The 23035-nt window shown below is 48.8% G+C and overlaps 1 protein-coding gene across 4 annotated transcripts in view; it reads right to left on the bottom strand.

The window, feature by feature from the left end:
* Window positions 1–23035, bottom strand: part of PPARD (peroxisome proliferator activated receptor delta) — a 75407-nt gene that overhangs the window by 14810 nt on the left and 37562 nt on the right. The window contains exon 1 of one of the 4 annotated variants that reach the window (XM_060162653.1): window positions 17135–17201. The exons of 2 other annotated variants lie outside the window; for them this stretch is intronic. The gene's annotated coding sequence lies outside the window, so the exon portion shown is untranslated. Of the gene's footprint in view, window positions 1–16702; window positions 16722–17134; window positions 17202–23035 lie in introns of those variants that run through there. One more of the 4 variants, XM_060162654.1, reaches the window with a different exon arrangement.

Below are 23035 nucleotides of genomic sequence, written 5' to 3'. Positions count from 1 at the left end.
AGGCAGCGCTAGCCTCTGCCCCTTTGGCCTGGGGCTCCTGGCTCTCAGGGGTGGCGGCAGCCTTCCCTTCCAGGGCAGTGCCTTCCTCGCTGCAGGCAACGATCTCCACTGGGGAGTTTTTAAATATATGGATGCCTGGGCTCATCCTCAGGGATTCTCATTTGATTGGTTTGGGAAGCAGCTTGGGCATCAGGATTTTTTTTAATTAATATTATTTATTTATTTATTTATTTATTTCACTGCATCGGGACTTAGTTGTGGCACATGGGATCTTTTGTTGTGGCGTGTGGGCTTCTCTCTAGTTGTGGCACGCAGGCTCAGTAGTTGCGGCACGTGGGCTCTAGAGTGTGCAGGCTTAGTTGCTCCGCAGCGTGTGGGATCTTAGTTCCCCGACCAGGGATCGAACCCGTGTCCCCTGAATTGGAAGGAGGATTCCTAACCACTGGACCACCAGGGAAGTCCTGGGCATCAGGATTTTTATTTTTAATTCCCCTGGTGACTGTAACGCACAGCTAAGCTTGAGAACCACTGTGCCACAGCAAAGCAACCTCCAGCTGATGGTAAATCGTTCCCTCTTAATCATTCCTTTCCACAAGGCCTTCATTTTCCCTTGTTTGGATTGACACAATGACCTCTTAATTGGTCTCCTAAAGGCAGTTTGGAAATTCAGTGCTAGGGTCTAAGACCTGGGGAGTTGGGGATCTGGAGATTTGTCGGGGGCAGGGGGGGAATCTTCACTGACGTGACAGGAGCAAGAAGGAATTCATTTCACCAAAGGAAAGTGACACGTCAAGGGAGGACAGAGGAAGAGGCACCAGAGCAGACAGTGAGGCAGTGGCCAGAGACAGGAGAGACTTGGGACAGCCGGTTGTCTCAGAGACAAGGGAAGGGCTGTTTTTCGGGGGGAGTGGGCGGTCAACCATCTCAAATGCTGCAGAGTTCAAGGGTGATAAACTGACACATGGCCAATGAATCCGGTGACTGTGAGGTCATCTTTGACCTTGTTATACAAATTTCAACCAAGTGGTTGGGATGGAAACCTGAGCTCTGAAGAATAAGTGGCAGCTAGTAAGCTGGGACAATGAATAGAGACTAATTTTTTAATGAATATGTCACGGAAAGGAATGTACCAGAGGATGTAGCTTGAAAAAGTAGCAAAGCCAGGAAAAGTTTTTTTGGAATAGAGGAGGCTCAAGTAAGCAGTGGCTAGCTAGAGGAGAGGTCTTCAGAGAAAGACAGTCTGAAGATTCAAGGGGGAAGCTGGGGCAGGACGACTGATGGAAGAGGAATAATTCAAGGGCACAGGATGAGGAAAATACAAAGTATCGCAACAGTGTGTATGGGGGGGGTGGTGGCGGTGTGCTAAAGCTCATAGGGAGTGACTTCACTCTTGTTAGTTAACTTAAGTAGGAGGAATGGTGGTCTACTGAGAGTAAAAGATGGGACTTGAAGAAAGCAAAGAGGCTGAGTGGAGGTACTCTGGCAAACATGATAGGGAATTAGCTGAAGAGAAATAAAAAGAATTGTATAGTAGGGCTATGGTAATTAAAATAGTGTGGTACTGGCACATGAATAGATAATCATTGAAAGAGCATACACAAAGTCCCTAAACAGATACAAATGCATATGGGACTTTAATGTTATAAAAATGGCACTCCAAACCAAAAAGAAAAGATGGATTCTTCAATAAATAGTATTGGGACAAGTGAATAACCATCTGGATCCCTACCTTACATCTTATACCAAGACAAGGTCCAAATAAATCAAAGGTTTTAAAGTTAAAACAAAAATACATGAATTATAAAAAGGGTTGAAAAGCTAAGTGGGAGAAGAGCTAAGGTGGATACTAAGCCCATAAAGCTTAATGGGTAAAAAAATTAATAAATTTGATTTCATAAAAATACAAACTTACTACAAGGTGAAAAAACCATCATAAGAGAAAAAAAAAAACCCAGATAATAGACTGGGAAAAGTATTTGCAACTCGTCAGACAAAGGGCTAATTGCCCTAAAATAGTTCCTACAAACTATTAAGTAAAAGACCAGCAATCCAATAGAAAAACGGGGCCAGGATACAAAAAATATACACAGAAAAGGTATATACACTTAGTTCTTAAACATATGAAAAAACGCTCAACATCATTCATAAAAGAGAAATGCAAATTAAAACAACACTGAAATATACTTTTTACAATCAGATTAAAACAGATGCTAACCCTCATGGGGCTTCCCTGGTGGCGCAGTGGTTAAGAATCTGCCTGCCAATGCAAGGGACACGGGTTCGAGCCCTGGCCCGGGAAGATCCCACATGCCGTGGAGCAACTAAGCCCGTGTGCCACAACTACTGAGCCTGAGCTCTAGAGCCCGTAAGTCACAACTACTGAAGCCTGCGTTCCACAACTACTGAAGTCTGTGCACCTAGAGCCCATGCTCTGCAACAAGAGAAGCCATGACAATGAGAAGCCTGCGCACCGCAAGGAATAGTAGCCCCCGCTCACCGCAACTAGAGAAAGCCCACACACAGCAACAAAGACCCAACACAGCCAAAAATAAATAAATAATTTATTTAAAAAAAAAAACCCCAAACAGATGCTAACACTCTGTGGCTAAGCACGTGGGGAAACATCATCTCACATGTCCCTGTGGAAAGGTAAATTAGCACAACCTCTAAAGAGGGTAATTTGGCTACATCTATCTAAATTACAGGACACATTCCCTTTGATCCAGAGATACCACTTCTAGGTTGTATCTTACAGCTATCCTTCCACTGAAGTACATTGACATAAATTATTAGTACAAGATTACTCATTACAGTATTACTTGACCAGTATATGTGGGGAACAAGCTAGATGTCCATTAACAGGGGACAGCCATAAACAAGAATGATGATGTTTATGGACTGATTTGGGAGTATCTCTAAGATATATTAATAAGGGAAGAAAGCAATTTGCAGAATGAAGTGAAGAGCTATACTTTGCACAAAGAAGATACAATGAAGCTGGATTTGACTGTGTATGTGTAAGATAGCGCTGGAAGGCTACTTAAGAACTGGGAACGCTGGTTGCCTCTGGGGAGGGAATTGAGTGTCTGGGTCACTGATGGGACAGAGATTTTTCACTGTACCTGTTATTTTTATTTTATTAAAAAAAAATTTTTATTGGGGTATAGTTGATTTACAATGTTGTATTAGTACTGTACCTTTTAAATTCTGAACTATAGGCATGTTACCTGTTCTAAAAATAATTTAAATTGGAATAAAATAAAAAAGCAAAACTTACAAACAATAATGTGAAAGATGAGAGGGCATGATCAACGTTAAACTGCTCAAGTCCTTTTATTTTTCAGGAGGCAACTGGAGATGTTGATGAACTTTACAGTTCAGTCAAATGTACACAGAAAAATTTCAAAGGTAACCACTAAGACACTGTAAATAGAGTGTATAATTTCCAAATTATTGCAGCAGAATGGGAAAACTTGGGAGAAGTCATGTAAAATTCTAGTTTTCAGACTGAGAAAGTCTCACAGACGGAGACATTACAACCAAATGCAACGTAGGGTGGTGGACTGGATCCTGGAACAGAAAGAGGACGGTGGTGGAAAAACTGGGAAGTTCCAAGTAAAATCTGCTTAGTTTAGTTAATAGCATTGTACCAGCATTCATTTCTTAGTTTTGGTAAGTTTGGTAATCTTTACAATATTTCTGTAACCCTAGACTTTTTCAAAATAGAGTTTTTTAAAAAAGCTTTAAAAAATCTGGCTTTCTGGCTTCTTTTTTGGGGGGTGGGGTGGGGGGACCGCACTGCACAGCTTGTGGGATCTTAGTTCCCCGACCAGGGACTGAACCCACATCCTCCGCAGTGAAAGTGTGGAGTCCTAACCACTGGACCGCCAAGGGACTTCCCTGGCTTCTCTTGAAAATCGGGCAAACCTGGCCTGCATGCCCCTGCCCACCGCCCACCCAGGGGCTAGGCAGTGGCGGCCTCTTTACCTGGAATCGCGCTCTCCACTGGCAGTGTCTTCACTGCTTCCAGCTGTCACTCCTAGGCTGCTTTACTCATTCATGATGCATGAACTGCCCCCATTTGCAGGGATGTGAGTATGGTTAGCATAAAGCGGTTCCTCAAGTATCAATCCCTGATCATCCCTGAGCATTAAACCTGGGAATCACCAGACCCAGAGCAAGGGAAATGCTCAGAGGTGCAGTTCCGCCACATGGTTCTGACCAGGAACGAGGAGCCGCCACCTGGGGCAGTCACTTCCAGCTGCTACCCGATTCCAATTCCCCTTCTTTCTCACTGAGTCCCCATTTTCTCTGGATCAGCCACGTGCCTAGCTACACACTCAATTTCCCAAACTCTCTGGCAGCTACAGTGTTCATGTGATGATTCTGACCAACAATATGTAAACAGAAATCTAGGGATTTCCCTGGTGGTCCAGTGGTTAAGACTTCGCCTTCCAATGCAGGGGGTGCAGGTCGGATCCCTGGTCGGGGAGCTAAGATGCCTTGCGGCCAAAAAAAAACCCCCTAAAACATAAAACAGAAGCAGTATTGCAACAAATTCAATAAAGACTTAAAAAAAAAGAAAAAAGAAATCTACTAGAAGGTCTTCTGGAAACAGAGGTCAAGAGGGTGGGGCAGAAAGGAGTAAGGAGCCGGGTCACCACAGCATCACGGAGCTGCTGAACTAACCCTAGAATGCCTGTCTCCAGACTACTTATTAGGTGGAAAAAAAATTTTTTTTAAAAATTTATTTATTTGGCTGTGCCGGGTCTTAGTTGTGGCATGCAGGATATTTAGTTGCAGCATGGATGTGGGATCTAGTTCCCTGACCGGGGATCGAAACTGGGATCCCTGCATTGGGAGCGCAGAGTCTTAACCACTGGACCATCAGGGAAGTCCCTAGGTGGAAACATTAAATGCCTATTTCACAAGGCGCTGTTTGCCAGATTTCGGTTTCGTGCAGTTGAACACAATCCTAACTGAAATAGTAGCAGGATAAAAAAGGAGAGTGAGACGGGGGGGAGGGGGTTGGTGACAGCACTGTAAAGGACCTCGGTGATCACCAAGAACAGTGTGTGACCGTCGTGGCTCGAATAAAATGCTCTACAAAAATTGGCGATTATCTAAATAACAAGGATCACGGATGCTGATTCTTCATGCTCCACAGAATTGAAAACCCTGGAAGTAGAGGAGGCAGGGGCACGTGAGTGGTGAGAGACCCTCAACCAGGCCTGTGGCTGAAGGGGCTACAGGAGGCTTCTGAGGAGCAGCGTCACGAGGATGAGCAGCACGGTGACAGAGGGGCCAGATCATGGGACACCCAGGAGCCAGAAGCACAGTGGTGGCACTGACCTCAGGAGTAAGCGGATGAGGCTGATTAGAACAAACTGCTTGGGGATCCGTGTAGCCTGGGTGTCAGTGGACACGGGGAAATCACACAGGCTGTGGTGATGAGAGCCAGGGGGAGAGGGGTGTGAGGACTGCAGGCACACCAGGCAGGTGGAAACAGGAGGAAAAACAACACTTCCCTGTACAGATACTCGACAAAATATTTTCTCACATATTCCCTCATATCTTCTGCCGCTCTGAGTGACCCTGGGAGATGGGACAGAGGTCACTGTTGGGACTGAATCCCGGAGGGAGGGGCAGGAGCTGACTGAGTTCCTACTGCATGGCAGGCTCGGCCCAATCCTCACAAGTCCCCACAAGACCAGCCCCGTGGTCTCCCCTGGGCAGATGAGGAAAGTGACAAAAAGCCCAGGCCCGCCTGGCCTGACAGGCGTCTCTCACAGAACACGCTAGAGGATGCAGCAGAGGACCACGGGGTGCGAACACCGCGGGGCCCAAGCCCAGCCCGGCCTCTGAGGAGCTGTGTGCACGGGGCCACCTTACACACCTGACGCTCCTGAGCCTCAGCTTCCCTTCCACATATCAGCTGGTAGAACGTTCTTTCACCATGACCAGAGGAACTCTTCTCAGTTTCTGGGGTGCAAGCGGTGGCCTCTTGAAATCAGATGGGATTCTGGGCTCTGGCTAGAGCTTTGGATTTGGGGCCAGGGTCTCTGGATTCCAGGTGGATGTTCCTTCCCAGCCCAGAGCTGTCCCTTCTGTTTGTGACCTCTTAAGGACAGCAGCTGCAGGGGGAGGGAAGCTGCAGTCTGGTTGCTCTAAAACCCACACACATCCCTTGGGCTGTTGCTTATTTGGATGCAACCCCATGCTGGGGCCCATCCCTGCAATTTGCTGGAAGCCATCCATTTTCACACAGCCCTGGGTGCTCCGTCTACAGCTGAGGTCTGCCCATCTCCCCAGTGCCTGCCCCCACCGCTGGTCTCAGCTTGCCCAGCCAGGAGCCGCTTTATTCCCTAGGCCCTCCCCCACCTCACCTGGGCGGCCTACAGGCTGGGTTTTCACAGGTAGCTGCCACCACAGCCTCCACTCTCCCTGCAGTGCACCCTGTTCCCTTCTTCCTTCCTTCAGTCCTGGCACTAAAAATAGCACCTGGCACTAGGTTTAACCTTTATGTGGCTGAGAAACCTTGGTTTTTGCTATTGCCACCCCCCAGCACTGTGCCAGTGCCAGAAACCCTCTGACTGTGTCACAGCTTTGCCCCACTTAAGAGGCTGGTGCTGTCCTCAGGACAAGGGTCCTGTAGCCAGAACGAGAGGGGTGCTGCGCTGCGGCCCTTGCACAGAAAATGGAGTCGCTACCAAAAGAAATTCTTACAAAACCAAATACCTGGGCTACTCTGATTCTGGCATTCACACACGTGTTGTGTGTATACATGCTCACAAAAGCCTGCCAAGCAAGCATCCCACCCTCTTTCCCCTTCTAGGAGCTAAAGTTGGGCAAGGGGCACGACTCTATCCATTTCCCACTGGGCAGGTAGATTTCACAGGCAGAGGTAGTTAGGAGCTTAACCCAGATGACCCAGAGCTCCAGAGAGGCCTGGTCTGGGGCTCGAGCGACCAAGCCACCTGGGGCCCTAATCCTTCCACCAAGTCCAGTCATCCTTGGGAAACAGAGCTTCCCTGACACTCAGCAGCAGGCTGTATGCTCTGAGTGGGCTTACTCTGTGTCAGGCCCCATTCAGCTGTGATGCATCCTGTCAGGCCTCTCCCTGCACCACAGCCTAAGGTGGGTCACAGCTCCAAGCCTCGTGTCCACCACCTCCATCACAATGGTACCAGCTTCCAATTCTCCAAGGGTTTATAATACACCAAACTGTGTGTATACTGACACATCTAATCCTCACAATAGCCCTAAGAGTCGGGTGCTATTATTATCTCCATTTAACTGATGAGGAAACTATGGCACAGAGAGGGAAAGTAATTGAGTCAAGGTCACACAGTAACTGGAGGAGCAGGATTTGAGTCCAGGCAGGTTGGCTCAAGTCTTAATCACTATGTTGTGCCTTGCATGTGGTGCTGGGCAAGACTGGACCAGAAGCTGGTAAGTCCTTGCCCTGTTGGATCTGGAAGCTGCTCTTAGTCTCAGTCTGGAGCCATCATCCCTGAATCCTTTGTCTAGATGCCAAGAACTTCTTCTGTCAAGAACACCCTGGTTAAAGCCCTTCTGAATACTCCCTGCCAGAAAATGACTGCTGTGTGCTAAAGACAGCCATAAGCTCTGGTCCCCGGCTCCCTCCCCAGCTCTTCCCACTCGCCTCACGTGCAGCATCACTCTCTGAACAGAGGCTCGCACCAGCCTCAGCCTGGAATGCCATCCCCGCCACTAGCTAAGGCCTACTTTCCTTCCAGACCTGCCTGCACCTCCTCCTTTAGGAAGCTCCCCTTGACTAGTCCTATTCTGTTCCTTCCTACTGCAACCCTGACTCAGGCTCTCCAGATCTGCTGTTACCACATCAAACTGCAACGTCTGTTAGCTGGTCTGTTCTCACCATGTTACCAGTTCCCCACACAATGCTCTCTATCTATCTTGCAGAGGTAGGTCCCCGGCACCTTGCACGGTGCCAGGCATTTAATGGGTGCTCAACGTACACTCTTTGAATGAATAAACAGACTAAAAACATTAACCTGAGCCACACTGTGTCCAGTTGTAACAGTTGCCACTATATGAGTTTTCACCTATTACTGCCCTTGAGATGCAGCGAGTACCCCGCAGAAGTTCATTGCACAGGCTTCTGTGTCAGGCCTGGGTTCAAACCCCGGCTCTGCCCCCCCTCTCTGTGACTTGGGGGAGACACTAACCCTTCAGTTTCTTAGCCCTAAAGCTGGCCTACTACCACCTAACCTGAGCGGCCGTCATGCGGATGAGATAACCACACTGCAAATGCTTAACAGTGCTGGGGGTAAACACCTAACAAATGGGGCTGTGGCTACTGCTACTGTCATCACTCCTGGCTTGCCTTAGGGGATGACATGGAGCAAGTGACATTCCAGGTCTATTCCAGGGACCTAAACCCAGAATTTCCCAATTCCCTGCCTTACAATCAACGGTGAGAAGGGAGAGCTGACAGGGCGCCCTGCTCTGGGTTTGCGCTTCTTTCAGAGAGATGGGCCCGGACCCTTCTCCACGTCTGCCCCTTCCCCCGCCCCTTGGGACGACCTAGTAGCTGCATTTCCTCCTTCCCTCACTGCAGGGGGGTGAGGAGCAGCAGCCTCTGGTTACAGGGCGGAAGAGTGCTCAGGATCAGAGAGGCCATGGGAGTGGGGCCTGGCCAACGCACTCCCAAGCTTCCCTATCAGTCATTAACCCAGTACTGACCCAGTGCCCTGGGTTTCCAGACCAGCAGCTCCACGGTGCTCTCTGCTCCCATTTGTCAATCTCGGTCACCCTACTCCCCTCAGGGCACGTGAGAGGCCTGTGTGGCCTTGGAATGGATTCACCCCAGCAGGTCCCCTGAGGCCAACACCCCAGGAGTAGTCTGGGAGCTGGGTTTTTTTGGTTTTTTTTTTTGCGGTACGCGGGGCTCTCACTGTTGTGGCCTCTCTCGTTGCGGAGCACAGGCTCCGGATGCGCAGGCTCAGTGGCCATGGCTCACGGGCCCAGCCGCTCTGGGGCATGCGGGATCCTCCCGGACCGGGGCACGAACCCGCATCCCCTGCATCGGCAGGCGGACTCTCAACCACTGCGCCACCAGGGAAGCCCTGGGAGCTGGTTTTGTGCAGAGAGTATGGGAACCAGAGGAAAGTCTGCCAGGCCCTTCCCTCACCCCCCATTCTAGAATTCTTCCAGTTCCACCAAGAGCCAGCCTGTCAGCCCTGTGGAGTGGAGCTAAGCTACAATAAAAGGAGAAGCCGGCCTCCTTTTATTGTACCTGAGAACGTGCCCAGAGAAGAGATCATAGTGGGCAGGAGGGCTCCTCAGCTGGGACCAGCGAGGGGCCTGACGGGTGGCCGGCTTCCGGCCACTCACCCCCATGCAGGTCAATGCGCCGAGCTGCCACGGACTGTCAGCAGTGGAGGACTGAGGAGATACTAAAAGTCGTCTTCACAGACAACAGAACCACAGCGATGTCAAAACATGCACATGATGCACAGGAACAAAACCGGAAAGACATGACCCAAATTGCTAATGGGGCTTCCCTCTGAGGGGTGATTCTTATTTTCTTAACTATATTTTTCCGTGTTCTTCAAATTCTTTACAATGAGCATGGGACGCTTTCATGATGGGGGGAAGAGAGGGAGATACGTTTAAGTGTTTCGAAGAAAGAAAACTGAATAATACACTGAAAGATACTGAGGAGGTGAAAGAAGGGCCTGCCCAGAGGCGAGCCAGGCCTCTTCTTGGCAGCCTGAGAGCTGAGGACCCTCCCTGCTCAGAGAAGGCTTTGGAGGTAAGGGCAGGGGTGCCAACGGGCAGAGGGCCACAGCTGGGGACCTTTCCAGAACCTTCTCACCCGAGGACCTCAGGAGCTACAGCTGCTGATGCCGCCAGTGCCCTCCGCTCTTCCTCTGGTGCCGGCTGCTGCCAGCAGTTTTCATTCACTCAGTTAACAAATATTTGTTAAGCACTCACCATCATATGCCCAACACAAACACCTAACTGTGAATGATGCCCAGGGCGCCGGAAGACCAACACCGCCACGTGAGCCTGGTGTGGCTGGTCGGGGAGGGGGTTCCGAGGACGTGGTCCCTGACTAAGAGGCAGGCAGGTGGGGGGACAGAGACCCCAAGAAGGGAGGAGGATGGCACAGAACCTCTGAGGGGTAGAAAGAAGGGCCGCGCGGCTGGCGTGCCGAGAGCACGGGGCGGCTGGGCTGGCTGAGGCTGGAGATCACCTGGGGCCTCGAAGGGCAAGTGAGGGATGTGGCTGTTTATCCGAAGGGCAGCGGAGAGCCTAGGAGGGCTATGAAGAGGATGGGCAGGGTGAGAGCAGCATTTGGAAATGAACTGGAGATGATTTCAGCTGGATTCCGAGAGGCCAGGGTGACAGCAAACCCAGCTGGGGTGTTGGTGGGAGCGAGAAGGCCACCTCCCAGAGCCCTGGAAGGCTGGGCTGGGTGCAGGAAGCAGCCGCCCGTTCCATTCCCGGGAGGATCCGGGCTGAGCAGCCGAGGCATGGGGCCCTTACACAGATTTGAGTGCGTCTCCTGTCACCTCACTGGCGTCCTCACTGAGGAGAGCGTCAGGGCAGGATTAGATACTCCAAGATCCCTTCCTGCTCTGACTGGCCTGGGCTCCAGCCTCCCAGCACTGTTCTGGTCTTAGGGATTCCTGGCTGCGACACACACACGTCTGGGGAGCAAATGTGGCACCTGGCACTGCTTGGCAGGAGGTCAACTAACACAAACAGCCCCCACATTCCTGGGCCCAACAACTCCATCCAAGCCCCCCAAACTTCTGACACCCAGCTCTCGCCGCCAGCACACCAGCCTGTGCCTCAGTGGCCCTGCTGTGTGGGGGTGTGTGGTTACGGGGCGTGCACTGGACACCGCTACTCATACCCCTTTCTTTTTAAGCAGAACTGAGACTTGGACATGGGCCAGCCCTTTAAAGTTCACAAGGCACCTTCATGTATGTGACCTCGCTTAGTGTGTTGAGCACCTACACTGGACTATTTCATCCTGACACTCCAGTGAGCCTGAGGGAAGCTCTAACTCCTGCAGCCATATGAACAAACTGGGTGAGGGGACAGAGGCTGGTGGCAAGGTGAGGGGTGGCACACCGAGGGGCGGCCAGGCCTAGTGAGGGGGAACAGAACTCGGATCGGCCCAACTCTAATTGGAGGGGAGGAAGGCAGAAATGGGCGTCAGCAGGGCAGAGTGACTTCTGAACATCCCTGAAGGGAGAGGAGACACAGAAGAGCCCTACAGCTAAGTTCTGTCCAGGAGAAACTGTGACTTCCAAATTTAAGCTTCACCTAAAAGTGATCATGTCCTTTGACCTTGTAATTCCTCTCACAGGAAACTGTACCAGGCTGTTCGATGCAATGTCATTTACAATAATGAAACCAATTTTTATAACAACAAAAAAATATTCTTAATAATGAAAAAAACCCAGAAATGACTCAATGCCCAATAATAAACGAATGGATAATGAATTAGGGCACCCCCAGAAAATGGAGTATTATCCAGCCATTAAAATCATGTTTCCATAGAATATTTAATAACTTGTTAAGTGAAAAATAGCAGAATACAAAACTACAGAGACAGCATAGTTCCCATAAAAATGACTAGAGAGGGACTTCCCTGGTAGTGCAGTGGTCAAGAGTCGCCTGCCAATGCAGGGGACATGGGTTCAAGCCCTTCCTGGTCTGGGAAGATCCCACACACCATGGAGCAACTAAGCCCGTGCGCCACAACTACTGAGCCTGTGCTCTAGAGCCCGCGAGCCACAACTACTGAGCCCACGTGCCACAACTACTGAAGCCCGCGTGCCTAGAGCCCGTACTCTGCAACAAGAGAAGCCACCACAATAAGAAGCCCGTGCACTGCAACGAAGAGCAGCCCCTGCTTGCCGCAACTAGAGAAAAGCCCACACATAGCAACAAAGACCCAACACAGCCAAAAAAAAAAAAAAAGGCTAGAGAAAGAGTGAAGTTTCCTTGTACGAATAGGGTGGTAGGTGATTTATTATTTTTATGTTGCTCTACTTTTAAAACTTTCTGTACTGAACATGTATTATAGTCATGTTACTTGACTCACCAAAGCATGGGATACATTGCTGGATCCTTTCTCCTTTACGTCTTTTCTTCACTTGGCTCCCAGGTTTTCCTCTGACCTCAATGGCTGCTCCTTATCAATCTCTTTTGCTGGTGCCAGTCAGCAATTTTCTTCCCAATTTCTAAAGGTCTCTTTCATTCTCCATCTACGTTCCCTCCCTGCATGATCCTATGCTGGCTCATGGCTCTCAACACCTTCAATATGCTCATGACTCCCCTATTTATTTCTCCATTCCCAGCTTCTCTGAGATCTCCACATGGATGCCCACTGATGTCACAAGCCTAACACATCCAAAACCAAGCCCTTGACATTTCCCCTAAAGTCTTTCTCATCTCAGTAAGTGGCAACTCCAACCTTCTAGATGATCAGGCCAAAATGTAAGAGTCAGCAAACCTGGTTGCCTCTGCTTTTAATAAACACCCAGGATCTAATCACCTCCACTGCTAGGATCCTGGTCCAAGTCAACATCATCTCTTGCCTGGATTATCGCAACAGCCTCCTAACTGGCTTCTCTGCTTCTGGCTTCACCCCACTACTCTCCACGCAACAGTAAGACCGATCCCTTTAAGTGAGATTCTGTTCCTCCTCTGATCACATCCCTCCAGGCGCTTCCTGCCCATCTTTACACTGGCTTGGAGGTCTTCCAGAACTGGTGCCCCTGCCTGCTACCTCCCTCCCAGGATACTAGGCACCAGGCACACGGCCTCCTTTCTGGTCCTGAAAGCAACAGGCATAGCCTGCCTCAGGGCTTTTGCAGCTGTCCCCTCCAGCTGAAAATGTTGTTTCACCATGGCTTGCTGCCTCACCTCTCAGGGCTTTGCTCAAATGTGACAGTCAACCTGACCACCTGATTTGAAATCACCCCAGCCCACCCTTGGGTACTTCTATTTCTCTTCCCTCCTTCAATTTTCTCTGTAGCTCTTACCACTATCTGGAGAGGGAGAGGGAGAGGGAGAGAGAGAGAGAGAGAGAGAAAGAAAGAGAGAGAGAGGGAGAGAGAATGCGCATGCGCATATACACAAATATTTATATACACACACATACATGTATGCATGTACCTATACATATGTGTGTGTACTTTTTTACTCATTTGTTAACTGCTTGTCTCTCCCCAAAAGAATATAACTCTACGAGCCAGAGATTTTTCGTCTGTTACAATCACACTGATCCTCAAATGTTAGAGAGAGGTGACTGGCAGGCAGTAATTGTCCCACAAATCTTGCTGAATAAATGGATAACTTCTTACAGCTGGAAAAAAGCTTTTCGTTCCCAGCCCAGCCTGAAGTAGCCCCGTGGATATCATTTGTCCTCAGGCTTCAGTTTTCACGGGGTATTTGAGCCTGGTCTCCAGACCATTCCAGTCAAAAGAGGAGCTTATCAGGATTACGATCAATTGGTACAAATGGGTGGAGGGGAAAACACAGAGTCCAGAAGCAGCTGGCTGAGGAGGCCTCAGGCAGCTCTTTTGCTAATCTGCCAGGTGACCTTGGGGGAGATGGTTCATTCTTCTTGGCTCCATTGTCCCCATTAGGAAGGAGTGTTGGGCGTGTCAACACACTGTGACTCTAAAATCCTCGCACAGGGTAGACCTAGAGAGCACAACCCAATGGAAGGAGGCCCAGGCCATTCAGAGGCCTCAGCTCCTCTCAGGGCAGGGGTAGGGAGGTAGTTAACAAATCCTCAGGAGCCTTTAAAGTGTTTACACTCCAGTCCAGGAGGAAGATAAAACCAGTACCTGCAACCACCTTGGGGAAGGCTGCACACAAACAGGGGAAGGGGAGGAGGGCGGCTGAGTCCTTGGGGAGGAAATGGTCTCTTGCTGGAGGCCTCAGGGAAGGGTCAAGGCCAAGGAGAGCTGGGTTATCTAGAAATGATCTTAATAGTAAAATATGCTCATTAGAGAAAACACTTAAGGGTTCAGAGAAGAAAATAAAGTCAAGGAATGGGCAGATGACTTTTGTTTACACAGGCTGAGGGGTAGGGTGTTCTAGGTAGGGGGAATGCAGGCTCCTACGCCCAGGAGATGGGGGTGGAGAGAGACACAGCAGAGCGGGGTGGTGGGGACAAGAAAAGGCTGGGAAAGCCAGGATGCAGGCCAGGAGTTGGCCTGCCTTCAGGGTGGGAGCTCTCAACCACTCCAGGGTCTTGCTTCTCACTTCCATTCCTGAAGCCCTCTAATGCTACAGTCTCCCGTATCCTGGTGAGTGGGCCCTCCGTCAAACTAATTTCCATTCCTGGTCCTGTCCTGTCTGATCTCTGGTCACCAAGTCTCAGCCTGCACCTTCCTCCTCCCCAAAGCCATCTTCTCCAGATGAAGCAAAGCCTCTCCTTACTGCAGCTGGGTCATTGGAAGGTTTCTCAACCCCTCCCCCTCCTTGGTTTATCATGCTCTCTCCATGTGCAGCTCCTGAAACCCCCAATAATCAAGGTGATGAAGTCAAGTGCTGGAAGGGCAACACTTTAAATCTCAGGAGTACATTTTCCTTCTCTCTTTTCTCCTAAATCAGTGAGGGGCCAAAGTGTCATGAGACACTTTCCTCTAGGAGTTTATTAACCTTTGGATAAGGCAATTCAACAAATGATAGCAACTGCCCAGGTCCTGCTGAAATCCAGACCCCAGCATGACTCCTCTCTATCTGGAGGTAGTGGGACACAGTGGAGAGGGCACTGGTGCTGGATATATGACAAGTATACTCCCAGCTCTGTCTTTACTATGCTGTGTACCTCTGGGCAACCTTCTAACCTCTCTGTGGCTCAGTTATCCCATCTGTGAGATGGAACTAATATCCACATGCCTTCCGAATGGAAGCAGCCAAACTCAGAGGAGACATTAAATATGAAAAACATTTGTATTATACAAGTTATATGCCAAAATGTTAATGATAGTTATCCCTTACGGGTAATTTTGATTTCTTCTCTTATTGCTTATCTGGTTTTTCTGTAATGAATATGTGCTGTGTTTAGTAAGCAAAATAAAACAAAAAAAAGTTTTAAAAGCATGATACAAATATGAGATACCGTTATTTTAGAGAGTACCAAGATGAAGCAGGAAAGCTGAGGGAGTCTACCTCAAGACACAACATTCTGGCACATGCATGTCATGGGATCCTCTGCCGACCCTGCAGGTGGCACAGATGTGGTGCCACAGCAGGACGGCCGGAACACACAGCTGGGAGGAAACAGCGAGTAGTCAAACTGCAAGTCTGCCTCACGCCCATTTTATGGGACTGCAACACAGAGCTGACAGACGCCTGCCCAACAACATAAACAACCGTGGAGGGTTTAGAATGGGAAGGAGGAGTGTGATGGTGGGGAGATCAATAGTCTTTACACGATTGTAGTTGTTTTTAAAACAAGTATCAATGTCTTCTGTAATGAAGCTGAGTAGAAAAGCCAGGAGTCTCCTTCAAAAACGCCTTGCTTTCTCCCTAACACAAGCTCTGGGCCTCGCTTGAGAGAAATCAGCTCAGGAACTAAGGGTGAGTACTGACAGGAGGAAGCGAAGCGAAGCAAAGCGAAGCTCAGCCGTGGTGGATTCAAAGGCATTTTCAGTACTTGTTTTCTGTTCTCCCTTTCCGTTTCGAGTGCACACCTGTCTGCTTGCTTTCTAAGGTCCCAGATAAGGGCCTAGTTAACAAATATTTGGAAAGCATGACGTCTCCCGAAGAGGAAAGGGAGAACCAGAGGTGAGGGGGGTGAAAGGACAAAAAACAAGAGTTATCAAATCTCAGGGAGCCCAGAACAGACTTTTTAAACATTGAAGCACCTTGGAGAGTCAGAATGTTGGCCCATGCCCTCACCTTCCAATCCTCATAATAGTCTGACAGCAGCTTCCGGATTTTACACCTGCATGACAGCTTGCAAGAGCTCTGAGGAAGAAAACTGGTCAAAAACCTGCAATCTCACTCCTTAGGACTCAGGAGCCAGGAGGAGGGGTGTGTGGGACGAGATGGAGAAACGCCAAGATTGAGTGATTTAGTAATGACACTTGGGGAATTCATTCAGGGAGCGGAAGGCCTCACACGTTCGGTCATGTCAGGTTCCCAGTAAGGGTTCCAGCCTCACCCGGCAGGAGGATAGAAGGGGCTCCCTCAAAAGAATCATGTAAAGCACCGCTGCTTTAAGCGTTACAACCAGCGGAGGTGGGGGATCTGTTCACACCGCTTTCCCTCCGGGCTTCACTCTCCAGGGGCCCCTCGGCCCCTGCCTGCCCGGCTGCCGGAGCCCTGGAGGTCCCTCCAAAAGGCAGGGCCCAAGGAGGCCATGAACCAGGGGCAGAAGGACTTCCCAGAACTCCCCGCAGGGCCCACACAGCACAGCCTGCTCTTTGTTGGGCTGCTTTGGCCCAGGTCCTGAATTCAGTCTCTTCCCTCTGGAGGCCTGTGGGGATGCACAATGTAGGGAGAAACAGCTGGAACTCGGGGAGGCTGACTCTCCTGGACTCTCAGCTCTAACAGCACCAGGAAAACATGGCCTTGACAAACCGTGTCCGGATTCAGCTGGAGCCACTGTTTTCCTCAAAACAACTGCTCTGGGGAAGGACACCATGAAAGTGTGAGGACAGACGCTACTCACCGAGCACGCAGGTGCTACTTGCCTGGGGAGAGGTGCTCACCGGGAAGGTGACAAGCCGGGGGGCCGCCAGCGGCCGTCCTAGGGAACTCTGGAGCTGCTGCCCGGCCCTTCTCCCTGGCTGCCTGCTCCAGAACCTCCGCTCCTATCCTGAGGCGACCAGAGTAAGTACGTGGTGTCTCCCCACCCACAGTGACCTGCTTGGCAAGGCTCCGCGCACCTTTCCCCCATCAGTACTTCCTGCCCCCACCCCGGCACCCAGGCACCCAGGCAGGCTGAGGCACTGCCTTCCCCCATCCCTCTGGACCATCCTGGGGATTCACGGGCCAATGTGGGGATCCTGGGCAGCAACCCAAACATGGGCCAAGGCCAGTGACCTGAGGCCCACACCTCCCTCCCTGGACAGGCGGGGCTGGACTGGCACCAGCAGCTCACCTCTGTCACACCTGTGCGAAAGCGTTTATTCCAAGGGTGGCGGAGGAGTGCCTGACAGCCCGCTGACCTTCCTATGGAGCCGCCTGCCACGTGCAGAGAGCCCAGGTGGGACAGGCACCTCCTCTTCCCTCTTTCCCCACATCCTCCAGGTGCTGGTGTTCTTTTGCTTCTGAGCACTAGTGCCTGGTGCCACCCTAACAGTGACCAGCCACCCCAGACAAGGCGGACTGGGGTGAGGGCAAGGGCAGGGCTTTGTCCCAGCTAGAGCTGAGTCTGAACCCCAGCTCTGCCGTGGCCTTGGGCAAACTGCTTCATTTCTCTGAGTGACGATTTGCTTATAAGTACAATCGCCCAGCCCAGAGAGATGACATAACTTGTCTACAGTCATGGGGAGAGATGGCTGTAGAGCTGGGTTCCCAGTGCCAGTTTCCGGGCTCTCAGGGGTTTTCTGACTACACCAAGATGTTTCTCAATAGCAGGTGCAACTGACAGAGAAACTGTCTCTTTTCCAACATGGCTGTCAGTTATTCCTAAAAGTCATTGAAAAGTTCCTTCCAAAGTTCTCTGCCTTAAAACAAAAGTAGCCTTCAGAGACACCAACCTACCAGGTGACTAAAGTCAGCATCACCTTTACAGGGGCAACTGGCATCATCATGCCTCCTTATGTGAAGTAACAGGAAGCACTCATCACCTCCGCGGGCTCCCATAAGAAACGTTAACCGAAACCCGATGACAAGGAAACCAGAGAACAAATATGGAATGTGGATGATCTATGACATAATGTTAAGCAAACGCAACACTGTTAGCGATTGGTGAACCTCAGTAAAGGAAATACGAAAGTTCATTGCGCTATTCTGTCAACTTTTCTGTAGCTGTAACCTTTTTTAAAATAAAAAATAGAGAGGAAAAAGGCTATTCTGCTTTCAGCTCATCGCATGGCTCTGAGCCAACGAAGACTCAGTTGTGTCATGTTCAATTCTCTCCCCAGTAAGAGTCCGGAATAGAAAAATCCAAGCTTCTCTGCATGTCGTTCAAGGCTTAGCACAACAGAGACCTCAGAGTTTTCCAAGCTCATCTTCCACAAACCTCTACAACCTGAATCATCTTCGTCAGCCAAAGCTGTTTATACGCTGCTTCCAGCCACTGGTTGGAAACCCATCTGTTCAGTCAGCAACTTTCAAGGAGCACCCTCCACGGACCAGGCACCCACCTTGGGTCAAGTGCTAAGGGGGTCCCAGAGACGCTGTGCTGTACGAGACACAGCAGCTGCCCTGGGGAGCTCACCAGCCAGGAAACCCTATGACGCTCGGCTTTCGTCAAGTCCTGCCTTGTGACATCTCTCGATTAGTATTTCTATGCAAGACTTCCTTCCCAACATTTCTTGGGAAATTTATGTATTACTGAATCCCAAAGCCTGAGAAACATCAATTGAGTATTTGGGAAAAGGTATTATAATCCTCTTGTGAGAATTAAAGCCTAGCAATCAACCTAGGGATGTTACTGGTTCACAGGAATCCACTGCTTCAAGTCAAATCAAGAGCAAGAAACTAACATGCAGAGTTGAAGGTTAAGGCTAACATCTTTGGGAACCAAGACAGGAGTGCATAGGAAAGAAGTGACAAGAATTTAATCAAGTCCTCCTTGAAGCCACTGCCATGTTGTAAGTGTGTATTCTTGGCCCGCTCTGTTGCTAACAGTCATTCTTGCAAATATGTATTAACATATTTATATACATAGTATATACAAATTCTCCCAGTGGTATTCTAAGAAATAAGTTTGGAGGCAAAGTAAGTCCTTAAATTGGCAATTTTGACACGTGATTCTGTGTACTACTGTTAACGTTGTTAGGAGATCCACGAGTTAGGTTATTAAAATACTACCCAATAATGTTTACTGACATTTTCTAGCATTTGACTATTTGCTACAGAAGAAATACAAAGAAATGATGAGTATGTGGAATTCTAGGACACAAAATCAGAGACATCTAAAATGTGAATTAGTAAAAGCAGTCTTGATTAGAAAAAGCAATAGTTAAACCAAAACTGGGGCAAGCAAAGTGTTTTCATCACTAAAAAAGGAAATGAGTTTATACAAAATGTAGCATGTACCTCCATGCCCAACCTGAAGATACTTTTGGACACACCCTTAACCAGTCAACCAACATCAATGCAAAATGAAAGAAATTCTTCTACATTCGGAACACTTGTCTATATCATGAAAAATTTTTCTACATTATGACATTTCATGAAACAAAGATCAAGAATATCAGAAAGGGTAATTAATGCTTTGTGTATTTTATTTTATTTTGGCCTTGCCGTGTGGCTTGTGGGATCTTAGTTCCCCGACCAGGGATCGAACCCAGGCCCACAGCAGTGAAAGCGCCGAGTCTTAACCACTGGACTGCCAGGGAATTCCCATGCTTCGTGTATGTTTTTTTTTTTTTTTTGCGGTACGCGGGCCTCTCACTGTTGTGGCCTCTCCTGTTGCAGAGCACAGGCTCCGGACGCGCAGGCTCAGCGGCCGTGGCTCACGGGCCCAGACGCTCGGCGGCATGTGGGCGGCATGTGGGATCTTCCCGGACCGGGGCACGAACCTGTGTCCCCTGCATCGGTAGGCGGACTCTCAACCACTGCGCCACCAGGGAAGCCCCTTTGTGTATTTTAAAATTTCATTTTAGACCCACACAAATATGACCAACTGATTTTTGACAAAAGTGAACATCAATTCAATAGCGAGAACTCAACGAATGGTGATGAAACAACAGAAACAACTCAAATGCAAAAATTAAAAATAGAAAAACCTTGACCTATGTTTTATACCTTTTATAAAAATTAAGCTAAAAATGGATCATAAATCTAAATATAAATTAAAAGACCATAAACTTTTAGAAGAGAACACAGGAGAAAAACTTTGTGACCCTGGGTTAAGTTCTTAGATGTAACATCAAAAGCACAATTCATATTAGAACATTTTTTGATAAACTGGACTTCATCAAAATTAAAGACTTATGCTCTTCAAAAGACACCATTAAGAGAATGAAAAGTTAAGCCACCTTCTGGGGTGCTGGAAGTGTTTGCAGTTGGGTGATGATTCTGTGGAGTATATAAACGTAAGACTAAGACCAGTCTTAAGTAACTAGCCTTAGTTACTTAAGACTAATGCAGACTACACACTCTAACTGTGGGTATGTTATACCCCTGTTACAAAGCAAGCAAGAAGATAAATAAATGGCACATCCCCAGATTAAATAAATAAGTAAAATGCAACAGCAAGAAAGTGTGGAAAGGGCTATGGAGAATACAGAAACTTTAGGAGCACACTGCAGGAGGCTTATCTAAGGAAGTGATATAAGCTGAGATTTGAAGGATGAGGGGTGTTAAGGGGGTGAGATGTCCCAGGTGGGAAGAACAGCCTGTGCTGAGGCCCAGAGGCAGAGAGTGCCTGGTGTGCCAGAAAGTTTTGGGTGAATAGAGTGTAGAGTTCTGAAGGGATGAGAGACGCGATTTCAGACACCCACCTTCTTTCACTGTGTTGTTTTAGAAGCCCACCCAGTAAGTCTCTGCCTCTCTGCTCTGATTCTACCCACCTCCTTGCCTCAGAGTTAAGTCCACCCTTAGAAACTAGGAAGTCAAGGCTGCCCATGTCCGGGCCCTTTATCTGTCCTTCAGAGAACTGAACGCCCCAGCGAAAGGGACAGCTCACCACTCCCAGATGGGCTCTGCGTTCTCGGCCGACTTGCCTGGCTCTCCTTGGCCTTCCCTGGGAGTGCCTTTCCCAACCTGCTGGTCAGGCTGAAAGAAGTGCCATAACCCCTACTCCAGAATCATCCCTGCTTCTCCCAAGTTGTAAATAGTTCTTCCTCCGAAGTGGCCACCTCTTGTGTGGCTTCCATCACCCAGCTAGCTGTACCCTCGCCCTCTTCAAGGGCAGTCTCTGTCTTCCTCCTTTTGGCATCTCCCCTGTGGGACAGTTGTACATAGTCAGTTCCCAAATCAATCCTATAAACAATTTTTTTAATTGAATGAGGCTCTGGCTAGAGGGAGGGGGAAGGGTGCCACGGGGGATCATAGCAAAGGCTGCCTGGGAAAGTGTCAAGACTTTGGTGCTTCCAAATTCCTGACAGTTATTAACTTTCAGGATTCGGGAATGAGGAATAGAATTTCCTGGGAATTCCCCAAATTGTAAATTACTCTATAACTTTCGTAACACTTTATTTATGAGTTTTTAAAGAAGAATGAGAGATCATGATAAACTGAACTATTTTTCTGTGAAAAAGTTTCAGAGGTTTTATTATAAAAGAAAATAAAAATATATAATAGTAAATGCATGCATAATTTATTACTAGGAACAATATAATGTGACAGGATTACATATTTTATTAACATGTAAAAATTATCTCTACCTGATATAGATATTTGATAATAGAAAATGTTAATGAAGAAAACATTAACATAAAATGAAAAAAATAAAAATCATTTCATGATCTAAGGATAGTACCACAAATATTGAATATTTAAAAGTTATTCTTAAAGTGAAATTAAAATTTTTTATTTTTAAATTTCCAGACACTAAAATTTACCCTTTCTGGTGTGCAGTTCTGTGGGTTTTGGCAAACTCATAGTGATTAACCACTGCCATAATCCAGATAAAGAACTGTGCCATCACCCCCTAAAGAAACTGACATTCCCTTGTGCTACTCCTTTGTAGTAAACCTGCCCACATCATTTATCATTAACTCCTGGTCTGTTCTCTCTTCCTGTAGTTTTGCCTTTTCCAGGATGTCATACAAATGGAATCATAAGTATATGGCCTTTTGCCCCTTCATTCTAACCCCAGCAAGAGTCCCCCAGAACCTGAGGATGTGGGAACAGTTGGCAGCTTAGTGGGAGTCTCTGGGATGGGAGCCATGTGTTTGAAGAGCCAAATTCCAGGCCCATAGACAGTTAGAGACTGATGGCAGGAGTGCAGCCTGTTCCTGGACACGCCGTGGCACTGCCAGGAGATACTGCTCCAGGAATGGGGTTGTCATTGGGAGGGATGTTTCTGACCAGGCACCTGGCATCAGCTACACTGTGCTGTCTCTGGCAGCTTGTAACAACGTGAACCTTTGCGAGTAGTAAAATCAGGAAGGGCCTTGGACAGCACAACCAACAGTCTGGGTTTGTTTTTATGGTAGCAGGGACGTTTTGAAGAGTCCTAACCCTGGAAGTAGATGTGACCAGATTTGTGGTCTGCCTGCAGACTGGGGAGGGGGCAAAGAATGGAAGCCGGGGGCCTCTGAGAGACTTTGGAGTAATTCAGATGAGAAAGGAAGAGGGTAGCTCAGGGAGGTGTTTGGCACTTGGATGACAGTACTTGGTTCATCTGGTACTTGGATTATTTGGATCTTGGGGGGACACTGGGGGGATGAGGGGATAGCTTCAAGGAGTCTAACTTCAAGAATGAGACCCCAACCCAGGATCCACCCAAACATAAGGCAGGAAGGCAACAGCAGAATCCACCACACTGTCACCTGGCTGCAGGAGTTTGTTGGTTGACCCGGAAGGTCCTGTGACTCCTCAAAGTCAAGGGTGAGGCTTCAGAATGGGCAGCCCTGGAGATGAGATGGGCAGACAGACAGGCCCCTGCAGACAGGTTGCTGCAGTCTGTCTCCCTATGCCCAGCACATGGTTGTTTCTGGCTCCAGGAAGCCCTGCCTTGTGCTGCATGGAGCCGGGAAGAGAGCAGCTCCTTGGAGGTCCTTGTCCTTCTGCTTTCTCCCTCTAGTTGCTTCTCCCAACCTTGGGTTTGCATAGTTGTCCAGAGGTGGGGACGTCAGGCCACTCCCAGGCCTAGACCCATTTGGGCCACTTGGTAGGGTGGGTGGTATTGACCAAGTACTGTCAGCCCCCTGCCTCACCT

The sequence above is a fragment of the Lagenorhynchus albirostris genome, chromosome 10 (genome assembly GCF_949774975.1).
Source record: "Lagenorhynchus albirostris chromosome 10, mLagAlb1.1, whole genome shotgun sequence".
Taxonomy (NCBI): Eukaryota; Metazoa; Chordata; class Mammalia; order Artiodactyla; family Delphinidae; genus Lagenorhynchus; species Lagenorhynchus albirostris.
Note: the sequence above shows the minus strand (reverse complement) of the source record. Positions and strands in the feature narration are given on the sequence as shown.